The following is a 12,175-nucleotide window of genomic DNA, read 5'->3' as shown; positions in this document are numbered from 1 at the left end:
ACATAAATGTTTGACCTACTCACCAATTTTTGAAATCCCATTGGGAGAGCCGAATATTAGTTTTCCCAAACTCCTGAGGTAGGAGTGGCCATGTGATGCAGTTCTGGCCAATGAGACACAAATAGACATCCGGGTTCCTAGAGAAGATTTTGCTTTTCTGATAATAAAAAAAAAAAGACAGCAATGACTATTGCTGCCACTTTCATCTTCCTCCTTCCTTGAACACAATGAAACATCTGGAGTTGCAGCAATCAATTTGTTACCCTGAGGAAAAGAATTGGGGAATGGGCTAGAGAATGGCCGAAAAGCTGGCCCTGAAATCATCAGATTCCTGCACCAAAATCAGCAGCTACTTACTACTGGACTCCTTGATAGGTAGAGAAAGTAAGCCCATTGATTGACAGCTGGGAGTCTTGTTACATATAGCTATAAGTACTCCCATTTGATGCATCTATTTTATAGAAGAGGAAAATAAGGTTCCAAGTCCGTAATAACTTGCCCAAGATCATGCTTTTAGCAAATGGTAGAGTCAGGATTCCAAATAAAGTTCGACTTTAAATTGTGGGCTCTTAAACACCCCAACATATCAGTACTTTTTCTTCAGTCTTTTGCTCGATAAGGGGCAAAGTAGAAGGTAAACCCATTCCTAGGTGAGAGAAAAAGAATCTTCATGGCAGAGAAAGGGAAAATTTAGAATAGAAAAGCTGAAAACTCAGTTTAATAATTCCATCTGTTTTGGGCCCCAATAGAAGGGAAAATGAGACAAAACTAAATAAAGGAATATTTCCTCCACTCCAGAATGCCCTCTCTCATATATCCAAGACCTTTTCCATCAAGCTTCTCTCCCTTCTTCTCTCAATGAGAGATACACGACTGATAGTTTAAGGTACTGGCTCTTCTCTGAAATAAGAAATTTAATAACCATGTTGACAAGGTCTTACACTTATGACACAAACTATAACCTTGATGCTTAAGTTATTTATTCATTCAAACATTTATTGAACTCATTTTTTTACAGTGATGGGAGAAGAAGAACTTAAGACACTGGTGAAGGAACAGAAGCACTTTCCTATCACCTCACGTTACTTTATATATTTATATATAATTTATATATTTATATATAATATACAATAACTATATATTTTATATATTTATATGTATATAGTTATTTACCCTACCATTCCTTTGGTAAATTTACTGTAGTTTTGCTGAGCCTGGGCCAACCACTCTATGTCATGCAAGGAGCTCTAATTCACAAGATATATGCACAAAATTGTGATATAAAGCATAGGATGGTGGTTAAGAACAAAGGAACTAGTGTCAGACTGTCTGGATTGTAATCTGAACAATTTACCAATTATGTAGCCTTGGGAAAGTGACAATTTCCCTGTGCTTCAGTTGCCACATCTTTAAAATGGGGGATAAGGATAGTACCTACCTCACAGGGTTGTTGGGATGGGTTAAAGGAGCTAACTCATTCAAAAAAACTTAGAACTTCCTGGTATACAATAGGCACTCCATAAATATTAGCTAATATCATTTTATTTGTCTTCAGAATCTCCACCTACCTTTCATTGCATCTTCCAAATCCTCTCCCCTTTCATATATCTGGTACTCAAGTGATTTATTCTTCCCACCAATCTCCATCAACAAAATTTGCTTTTACAATGCATTTATAGTACAATGTATTGAGTATATAATGCCTCACCTAGGGGCATTGGTACCTTAAACTTCATCTCTAGTTGTGGAATGAGTTGTCTACTGGTATATATCAATAAATAGTTAGGAGACTATATGGCTAGACGGGAAGTCCTTTGTAGTATTCTTAAAATTACAACGGGTAGACAGTTTTCTAATTAGAGGTAAGTAAAGCTCCAGGTTGAGTCATCATTTGAGAGTCCATAGAGTATTTCACACTACAATCTAAGAGATTACTATACTATGACATCATCTCTGTGACTCCAACATGGCTACCCACAGTCCAATTTTGTAAGATATGCCTTGCCCTACCTGCTTATAGATTTTTCCTTTACACAATTGCTTTTCGAGAGTAACAAAAAGAGCCAAAAGGTCAGCAGCTACGTAGAATGACACCTGCTTTACATTTATAAATTCCAATAACAGCAAAAGACAGTGTCTCACTCTTCACCAGACTTGGCAAATGCCTGAGCAAATGCCAGGAATGTTTGCACACACGTATTCCCTGGGTTTCTAGTGCTGGGCTCTATCTCACTACAAGGAAAACCCTATTCTTCAGAGGAAAGATGCCCACCACATCTTGAAGGAATACGTAAACATTTTTTTGAACTACTAAGTTAAATTTAACCTATGTGACATACACAGATGATACATTTATTTTTCACATGGGCCATCAACCATATTTCAACTTAAGTCTTTCCAAAATACTACTGGAAGGAATCCAAATGTATTTTATCAGAATAGTACGTAAAAATTAAATGGAAAACTTAGCCTTCCAAAAGAGAAAAAAATTAAAATTATCGTAGAAATAGTAAAGGCCATGGCTCTTTTGAAAAAAGAATTAATATAATTATTGTTTAATAAAATCTCACAACCTTTTCTCACTAGCATTAGGTCTAATGAATACAACTCACCTTTGAGCATACAGCTCTGTTGCAGCTTGGCTATATAGCTGCAATTTCAAAACTGGCTAAAATATCCACTTTAAGGCAATATGCATTATTACAGAGAAGTTATTTAATTAGAAGAGGAAAATAATTCTCAACATCAGTAAAAGAATGACCTTATATGAAAAGAAAGGTGAGCACAGTCATTTAGTAAATTATTGTTCCAGAAAGAGTAAGATTTGCTTCTTAAAATCCTCTTGAGAGTCTTTTTCTTTTTTTTAACTGTTTTTTTGTTTGTGAGGAAGATCAGCTCTGAGCTAACATCCATGCCAATCCTCCTCTTTTTGCTGAGGAAGACTTTCCCTGAGCTAACATCTTTTGCCAATACCCCTCCTTTTTTTCCCTTTTCTCCCCAAAGCCCCAGTAGATAATTGTATGTCATAGTTGCACATCCCTCTAGTTGCTGTATGTGGGACGCCACCTCAGCATGGCCGGAGAAGCGGTGCGTGGGTGCGCGCCCGGGATCCGAACCCCAGCTGCCAGTGGCGGAGTGCACGCACTTAACCGCTAAGCCACGGGGCTGGCCCCTCCTCTTGAGGGTCTTATTACCACAAATTCCTTTCATCATTATTTTGTAAGTACACCTAAATAGTTCTGCACAGCCCACAGGATAAAACCAAAGTCCTCTGTGTGCCATATAAAAACCTTCACAGTGCAGTCACTGCTTACCTCTCAAGCCATCATTTCACCATTCATCTTCTGCCTGCCTGCACTTAAAACTTCAGCTTAAAACTGCTGAACAACTTGCAGTTCCCCAAACAGGCCAGACCTCAGGGCTTTTATCCATGATTTTTCCTCTGCCTAGAAATTGTATCCTTTTCTTGACAATCTGGTGACCTTGCATTCATCAGACATTTCAATTAAAATACTATCTCCTCAATGTAAAGCCTCCCCCAGGGGATTGGCTATTCTTACTCTGGAGTCTCACTGCATTTTGTACATCATTTTATTACAATGGTTTTAATACTGTTCTGTAATTATTGTTTCCATGTGTGTCTTCCAACTAGACTGTAAGTAACCTGAGTACAGGGCTATGTCATTTCATCTTTACATTCTTTAATACCTGGTATCATATCTCACACATACTAGGTACATAACTTATATTTGTTAAATGAATGAACCTTTAGAGTTCTTATCAACCATATTTGGTTGTGTATTAGCTGGGTTTATTATATACATTTGTCAAGAATCATGAAGGATCTGAGATTTCACCCTACTTACCAGGCAATAAGTTTACCACCAGTCTCATAGATACTGGTGGAAGAAAACAAGTCACCAGGGCAGAGAAGGACAGATTATTACTTACAGCAATAGCAACAGCCAGAGTATCAGCACTTTTTGCATCAGTTTCCCTTGTCTCAAGTCCCACAAGGGCCACACAAATGGGCCCATATGGATGCCCATGGGTTGATTACAAGAGGGAAACTCTAAGCTTAAGGAATCTCAATCTTTTATACTGGAAAGTAAGTATGTCTCCTCTTTGCTCCAAAGTGAGACATATATCTTTCCAAGGCTATTCACTGTACAAGCATCTTTGGAGAGGTAGTATAGAACAAAAGAAGTTAGTTCTTCTGCTTGCAAGATGTGCAGAAATAAAAGATACCCAAGGAGAACTGTCTCCCAGCAACATTCACTAAAAAGAAGGATGCATATCTACGGATAGGATTCATCTCATCTCACTTAAATACTCAGAGGGAACCTCCTATCACATTCCGAGGATGCTGTCACTTGAAATAAATCCCTTGATTTACATCATTTTTTGTACCTTCCAATAATTACCTTGGATGAGTCTAGATTCTATTATAACTGTGGCAGAGATATTTACAGCTCACTGAATATCCATGTGCTCCCCATATTTTCCAGCATCATTGCAGTTAGGTGGGGACACATGATAAGTTCTGCCCAATGGACCATGAGTGGAAATGACCTTGAACACTTCTAAGACAGAGCAAACGAGAGGGCATGAGTTCTCTGTTCTCTCCTTTCCTCTGATGTAGAAATTATAGAGGTCCTGTACTGAGATGCTAGAGTCTGTTAGCTTGCGACTCTGAGTGACTATGTGGATCAGAGCTCCTCTGCTGACCGGTGCTAGACATGTACCTTTAGTGAGAAATAACATGTTAAGCCACTGAAACTTCAGGGTTAACCTGTTTTCACAGCATAATATAGTGTATCTTGAACAATACAGCAGCTCTTTGTCTTATGAGTGCAAGTATTTTAAGAACAAAGATTTTGTTATTTTGAATTAATTCTAATTATTTATCTGCTATTATTTTATCCACTTATAAAATTAAATAAGCTTCCATTGAGCTTTGAAAATTCTGATGAATTATTAACGAAATTTAATTAACATGTTTATAAATCTAACCATTTCTTTTACAGACATCTACCTTCAATAATTGTTAACTCTGTGAAAGGTGTTAAAAGGCCTAAGAAAAATATTTTTGTATACTACAAGATTTCCAATGGAAAATAACGAGCAGTCTGCTTTTCCATTCGACCCACAAACTACACAGACAAAGGTCTCTGTTTTGAATCTATTCATCAATATACCATTCAATTTTCATTCTCTCATTCACTCAGGCCCCTCAACTAAGTGATTATTCTGTGTGCTTACAGCATAAGGGCCCATGCAAACTGCTGTTAGAAATGTTAAAAGTCAGTGGTTTTTCTGTCTATTTAGTGACTGAATGGTTCATGGAAGCTCTACTTTTTATTCCTAAATTCAGAACCTACATTTGGGCAAGATCAACAAATTTCCCTTAATACCCTATTTGAAACAAACCATTAGAAGTTTCCCTTTCTGGAATCACAGAGAAAGTATCAAGTAAAATTGGAGGAACTGGAAAGGAGGAAGGAGAGGAATTAACAATTTCAATATTGTTTCCATTGGATTTCAGAAAAGTTAAGAAAATAATATCCTCTCAATTTTATAGATGAAGAAACTGAAGCTGAGAGAGGTTTACGCAATTTTCCCAAAAGCTAAGTGGTAGACCGGAACTTGAACCAGCCTTTCTTACCACAGCATCTTCCTCTTTTTTGAAACTACACTGCCTGTATAAAAAGACTTTTGTGATGAATCTGGAGGATTTCAACAGAAGAGGCTGAAGGAGCAAAAGGAAGCAGGCGAGCATAGCATCAGATGGGCATCATCACATGGGATAGAGTGTAAAACCTTCAAAGGGATGTAGAGAATGTAAGCTTCGAAAGCTAGATCAGGACTATTCTATGGAAGACTTGGAATGCTTTGCTGGAGAAGGTAGACTGTCTTCACTAGTCAAAAGAGAACTAGTAAGAATGAGGAGAGGGGAAAGAATGCATGATTTAACCTCATGTTTGTAGATTAATTATTAACCCCAATTCTTCACCCCTCTTGCATGCACACCATTTGTCATGAGTTCCTCTCACTAATAGGGTGGTGTTTACTTTCCTACTCCTTGGCTTTGGATATGACCAGATAACTTCCTTTGGCAAACAAAGTGAGACGGATGTGACAGGTATTATTTGTAAACCAGGCCTCAAGAGGCCTTAGATGTTCCTGAATGTCTACTTATACCTCAGCCACTGCTGCGAGAATAAGCCTTGGTTATCCACTGGCCAAAGGCAGATGAAAGACATGTGGAGCAGAACCATCCCAGCTGAGCCAAGCTTAGAGCCAACCTCCAGGCGACCTGCTGACGTAGGAGAAATAATAAATGACTGCTGTTTTAAATCACTGAATTCTGGAGTAAATATTAGGAAACTAGCTCTGATTCCACTGTAATGGAAGAAACAAGATATTTCTGATTTTTGGCTTAAGAAAAGAATTCAGATTTCATTTATCTGTAAAATTTTATGAATATATATGAGTAATTAAGAAGTCACTGTACTATGCCAAGAAAGAGAAAACTTTGACCTCAACTTGGAAAGAGGCACAGAAAGGGAAAACAAAACAAAACAAAAACAAAACCCAGACCCGTACCAGAATCAACTGGAAGGGATGCTTATTGTTAACAATATGGGTTTTTAAAAATGACTTTTCCATGCAAATCAAAACTACAATGAGGTATCACCTCTCGCCCGTCAGAATGGCTATAATTAACAAGACAGGAAACAACACGTGTTGGAGAGGATGTGGAGAGAAGGGACCTCTCATACACTGCTGGTGGGAGTGCAAACTGGTGCAGCCACTATGGAAAACAGTATGGAGATTCCTCAAAAAATTAAGGATAGAACTACCATATGATCCAGCTATTCCACTGCTGGGTATTTATCCAAAGAACTTGAAAACACCAGTGCGTAAAGATACATGCACCCTTGTGTTCACTGCAGCATTATTCATATCAGCCAAGACTTGGAAGCAACCTAAGTGCCCATCAGGGGACGAATGGATAAAGAAGATGTGGTATATATACACAATGGAATACTACTTAGCCATAAGAAACAATGAAATCCAGCCATTTGTGACAACATGGATGGATATTGAAGGTATTATGCAAAGTGAAATAAGTCAGAGGGAGAAGGTCAAATACCATATGATTTCCCTCATTAAGTAGTAGATAATAACAACAACAAACAAACACATAGAGACAGAGATTGAATTGGTGGTTACCAGAGAGGAAGGGAGGAGGGAGGAGGGGAAAGGGATAATTCGGCACATGTGTGTGGGATGGGTTGTAATTAGTATTTGGGTGGTGAACATGATGTAATCTATGCAGAAATAGAAGTATAATGATGTGCACCTGAAATTTATACAATGTTATAAACCAATGTTACTGCAATAAACAAAAAATTTAAAATAAAAAAAAAAATGACTTTTCCAAACTTCTAACATCTATACCCAGATACCTGATCATGATGCCTATGGCTCTGCCTTTTAAAAGTCCTTTTTAAAATAGCATTTTTGAGAATAATTGATGTGGAATAAATTGTACATATTTAAAGTGGACAATTTTATGAGTTTTATTTATGTACAAACCTGTAAAATCATCCTCATAATCAAGATAATGAACATATCCATCACTCTCTAGGGCTTCTTCACGTCCCTTTATAATCCATTCCTCTCTTCATCCCTAAACCTACATCCACAGGGAACAACTGATGAGTTTTCTTGTCACCAGAGATTTTTCTTTTTTTTTTTTTTAGAATTTTATATACATGAAGTCATACACTGGTTTCTTTCTGGGTTCTTTTAATCAGCAACATTTTTTAAATTCCTCCTTGTTGCTCAGTAGTATTTCATTATGTGGATATACCACAATTTGTTTATCCATTCACCTATTGATAGACATTTGGGTTATTTCTAAGTTTTGGCTATTGGAAATAAAACAACTACAAACGTTCATATACAAGTCTTTGTGTGGACAAATGCTTTCATTTCTTTTGGGTAAATACATAATATTGCAATAGCTAGATGGTATGGTAGGTGTACATATAACTTGTTTTAAAATACTGAGAGAACAAATCAAAACCACAATGAGATGCCACTTCGCATCTGTAAGCTGTAACAAAATGGACCAATTCTTGGACAATTGAGGAAGAATGAATGGAAAACAAGTTTTGATGAACACATGGAGAATTTGGAGCCCTAATACGTTGTTGGTGGGAACATAAAATGCTACAGCTACTGTGGAAATAGTTTGGTGGTTTATCAAAAAGTTAAGCATAAAATTACCATATGACTCCACACTTCTACTTCTAGGTATATACCTAGAAGAACTGAAAACAGGTTCTAAAACAAATACTCATATACAAATGTTCATAGTAGTGCTTACCATAGCCAAAAGGTGGAAACAACCCAAAAGTGCATCAATGGATGAATGGATAAACAACATGTGAATATGTACATAGAATGGAATGTCACTCTGTCATAGAAAGAAATGAAGTACTAATACTTTGAACCTCAAAAACATTATGTTAGGTAAAGAAGCTAGACACAAAAAGTCACATATTATATGATTCCATTTATATGGAGTATCCAGAATAGATAAAACCATAGAGACGGAAAGCAGATTAGTGGTTTCCAGGGGCTGGAGAGAAGGAGAAATAAGGCTTAAATAAAACAATCATTAAATAATGACTGTTTAACGGGTATGAGGACTTCTTTCGGGATGATGAAAATGTTTTGGAACTAGATAGAGGTGGTAGTCGCACAACATGGTGAATGTACTAAATCCCACTGAGCTGTACTTTTCAAAAGCATTGATATTATGTTATGTGAATTTCATCTCAATTAAAAAAAACTTTTGAAATGTTTTCCATAGTGCCTGTACTATTTAAAATTACCAGCATTAGTGTATGAGAGTTCCAGTGACTTCACATTGCCACCAACACTTGGTATGGCCAGTCTCTTAAATTTTAGCCATTCAATGGGAATATAGTGGTATCTCATTATGGTTTTATTTTATATTTCCCTAATGACTAATGACCATCTTTTCTTGTGCTCATTCACTATATGTATATCTTCCTTGCTAAAGTGTCTTTTCAAATATTTTCCCAATTTTTACTGTTTGTGGGGTTGTTTATTTATTTTTTTGGTCTTCTAATTAAGTTGTAAGAGTTCTTTATATATTCTAGATACAATCCCTTATTGGATAGATATTTTGCAAATATTTTCTCCAGTTTGTGGGTTGGCTTTTAATTTTTGTAAAAGTGTTTTGAAGAACCGAAGTTTTTATATTTGATGAAGTCCAATTCATCAATTTTTTCTTTCCTAGTTTGTGCTTTTTGTGTTCTATTTAATAAATCTTTGCGTGATCCAAGGTAACTAAACTTCTTCTACATTTGCTTTTAGAAGTTTGATAGTTTTAACTCTTACACTTAGGTCTCTGATCCATTTTGAGTTAATTTTTGTATATGGTGTGAGGTATAGGCCAAGGCTCTTTTTGTTTGTTCTTTTGTCTATACTCAATCAATTAACCTAGCACCATTTGTTAAAAGGTTACTCATTTTCCATTGAATGCCTTGGCAATTTTGTTGAAAAGCAATTGACCAAGTATGCGTTGGCCTATTTCAAGAAGAATGTCAGTTCTGTTCTATTCCTCTATATGTCCATTTTTATGCTGATATCACTTTTTTTATAAAACACAAATAATTTCTAAACTTCTGTATTTTAATAGTAACAAATTACATTTTATTAATAAATTCTTTATTTTGAATAATTTTAGATTTACAAAAAAGCTGAAAGATAGTACAGAGAATTCCCATATACCCATCACCTAGTTTCTCCCATTGTTAACACCTTGCGTTACCGTGGTATATTTGTCAAAACTGAGAAACCGATACTAGTACATTACGAGTAACTGACCTCCAGACTTTATTTGGATTTCACAAGTTTTTCCGTTAATATCCTCTTTCTCTTTCAGGATCCAATTGAGGGTACCATATCGACTTTAGTTGTCATTTCTCCTCTGCACTGTTATAGCTTCTCAGTCTTTCCTTGTTTTTCACAACCTTGATAGTTTTGAGGAGTACTGGTCCGGCATTCTGTAGAAGGCCCTACCGCATCTCCCAATTTGGACTGTGTGTTCTTTTTCTCATGATTAGACTGAAATTAATAGGTTTTTGGAAATAATACCACAGAAGCGAAGTGCCCTTCTCAACACTTCATGTCACTTCACATACATGTGATATCACTGGTGATGTTAATCTTCATCACTCGTGTGGTGTATGCCAGGTCTCTCCACTGTAAAAGGTACTATTTTTTCCTTTCTCTACTTTATTCTTTGGAGGCAAGTGACTAAGTCTAGCCCACTCTCAAGAGAAGGAGGGGCAAGAAGTAACATCCACCTCATGGAAGAAGGTGTTTCTACATATATTATTTGGAATTCTGTAAGAAAGTTTGCCTCTTCTCTCCTGTTTATTTACTTATTAATTTATTTAATCATTCATTTGTATAAATATTGACTCATGTATATTATTTTATATTTTGAGATATGATCCAATACTGTTATTTACTTTTTTTGCCAAATTATTCCAGCTTTGGACATTGGCAGGTCTTTCAGGTGGTTCTTATGTCCCTTTGGTATTCTACCATCCTTTTGTTTATTGAGCACTTCCTGACTTTCTGCCACTATAAGATGTTCCAGAGTAATCTTGTATTTTCCCTGCCCAGCCCAGAATCATCCATTTCTGCAAAGAGCACTGGCTCCTTTAATGGAATGATATTTAGAAACCAACATCTGGGTGCTTGGGCTATACTTTTTTTTATTACTGTAGTTTTATAATAGGTGTTAAAATCAGGGAGTATAAAACCTTCAACTTTGGTCTTCTTTTTCAAAATTATTTGAGCTAGTCTAGATCCTTTGCTTTTCCATATAAATTTTAGTATCATCTTGTCATTTTCTAATTTCTGCTGATATTTTGTTTGGAATTGCACAGAATCTATATATAAATTTGAAGATAATTGACATCTAAATAATATTGGGTCTTTGGATACATGAATAGGATATATTTTTTCATTTATTTAAGTCTTTAATTTCTCTCTCCATTGTTTTGTAGTTTTTTTTTTTTTTTTTTTTTTTTTTTGTGAGGAGATCAGCCCTGAGCTAACATCCGCCAATCCTCCTCTTTTTTCGCTGAGGAAGACGGCCCTGGGCTAACATCGGTGCCCATCTTCCTCCACTTTATATGGGACGCCGCCACAGCATGGCTTACCAAGCAGTGCGTCGGTGCGCGCCCGGGATCCGAACCAGCGAACCCCGGGCCACCGCGGCGGAGCGCGCGCACTTAACCGCTTGCGCCACCGGGCCGGCCCTGTTTTGTAGTTTTTGATATATAAGTCTTGTACCTCTCTTGTCAAAATAATCATGAGGTGTCATATATTTGAGAGGCTATGGTAAATAGTACTTTAGTAATTTCATTTTCCATGTGTTCACTGTTGGTATATAAAATATGCTACATTTCTAAACTCATTTACTAGTTCTAATGAGTTTTGGATAGATTACTTAAGATTTTCTGCATAGATGATCATGTGTCTACAAATAAAGTTAGTTTAAAATTTTTCCTTTCCCGTTATATATGTTTTTAATATTTTTCTTGCTTTATTGCATTTGCTAGGATTTTCAGTAAAGTGTTCAACAGAAGTGGTGAGAGTGAATATCTTTGCCTTGTTCCTGATAATATAAGGAAAGCATTCAATCTTCCACCTTTAAATATGATGTCAGTCCTAGGTTTTTCATGCATGTCTTTTATCAGGTTCATAATTTTCCCTTCTATTTCGAGTCTGCTGAGAGTTTTCTCAGGAACAGATGTTGGAATTTGTGAAATGTATTTTCTGCATCTATTCAGACGATCATATGATTTTTATTTTTAAAATGTTAGTATGGTAAATTATACTGATTGATTTTCAAATGCTAAACCAGTCTTGCATTTCTGGGATAAACCTCTCTTGATTATGATGTATTAACTTTTCAAATATATTGTTGGATTCCATTTGCTAAAATTTAAAAATTGTTGCATCTATGCTAATGACAGATGTTGGTCTGAAATTTTCTTTTCTTATAATACATTTGATGCTGCTTCACTGTCTTTTGGCTTGCATTGTTGTTTCC

At 36.2% G+C, this 12,175-nt stretch overlaps 1 long non-coding RNA gene across 3 annotated transcripts in view; it reads right to left on the bottom strand.

The window, feature by feature from the left end:
• LOC131419263 (uncharacterized) overlaps positions 1-6,348 on the bottom strand; it is a 141,296-nt gene extending 134,948 nt beyond the window's left edge. For all 3 annotated transcript variants that reach the window (XR_009223180.1, XR_009223178.1, XR_009223179.1), the window contains exon 1: positions 6,202-6,348. This is a non-coding gene — a long non-coding RNA (uncharacterized LOC131419263). The remainder of the gene's footprint in view (positions 1-6,201) is intronic.
• Positions 6,349-12,175: the final 5,827 nt, after the last annotated feature.

Source organism: Diceros bicornis, chromosome 20 (assembly GCF_020826845.1).
Source record: "Diceros bicornis minor isolate mBicDic1 chromosome 20, mDicBic1.mat.cur, whole genome shotgun sequence".
In the NCBI taxonomy this organism is placed as follows: Eukaryota; Metazoa; Chordata; class Mammalia; order Perissodactyla; family Rhinocerotidae; genus Diceros; species Diceros bicornis.
This window is presented reverse-complemented; position numbering and strand designations above follow the sequence as displayed.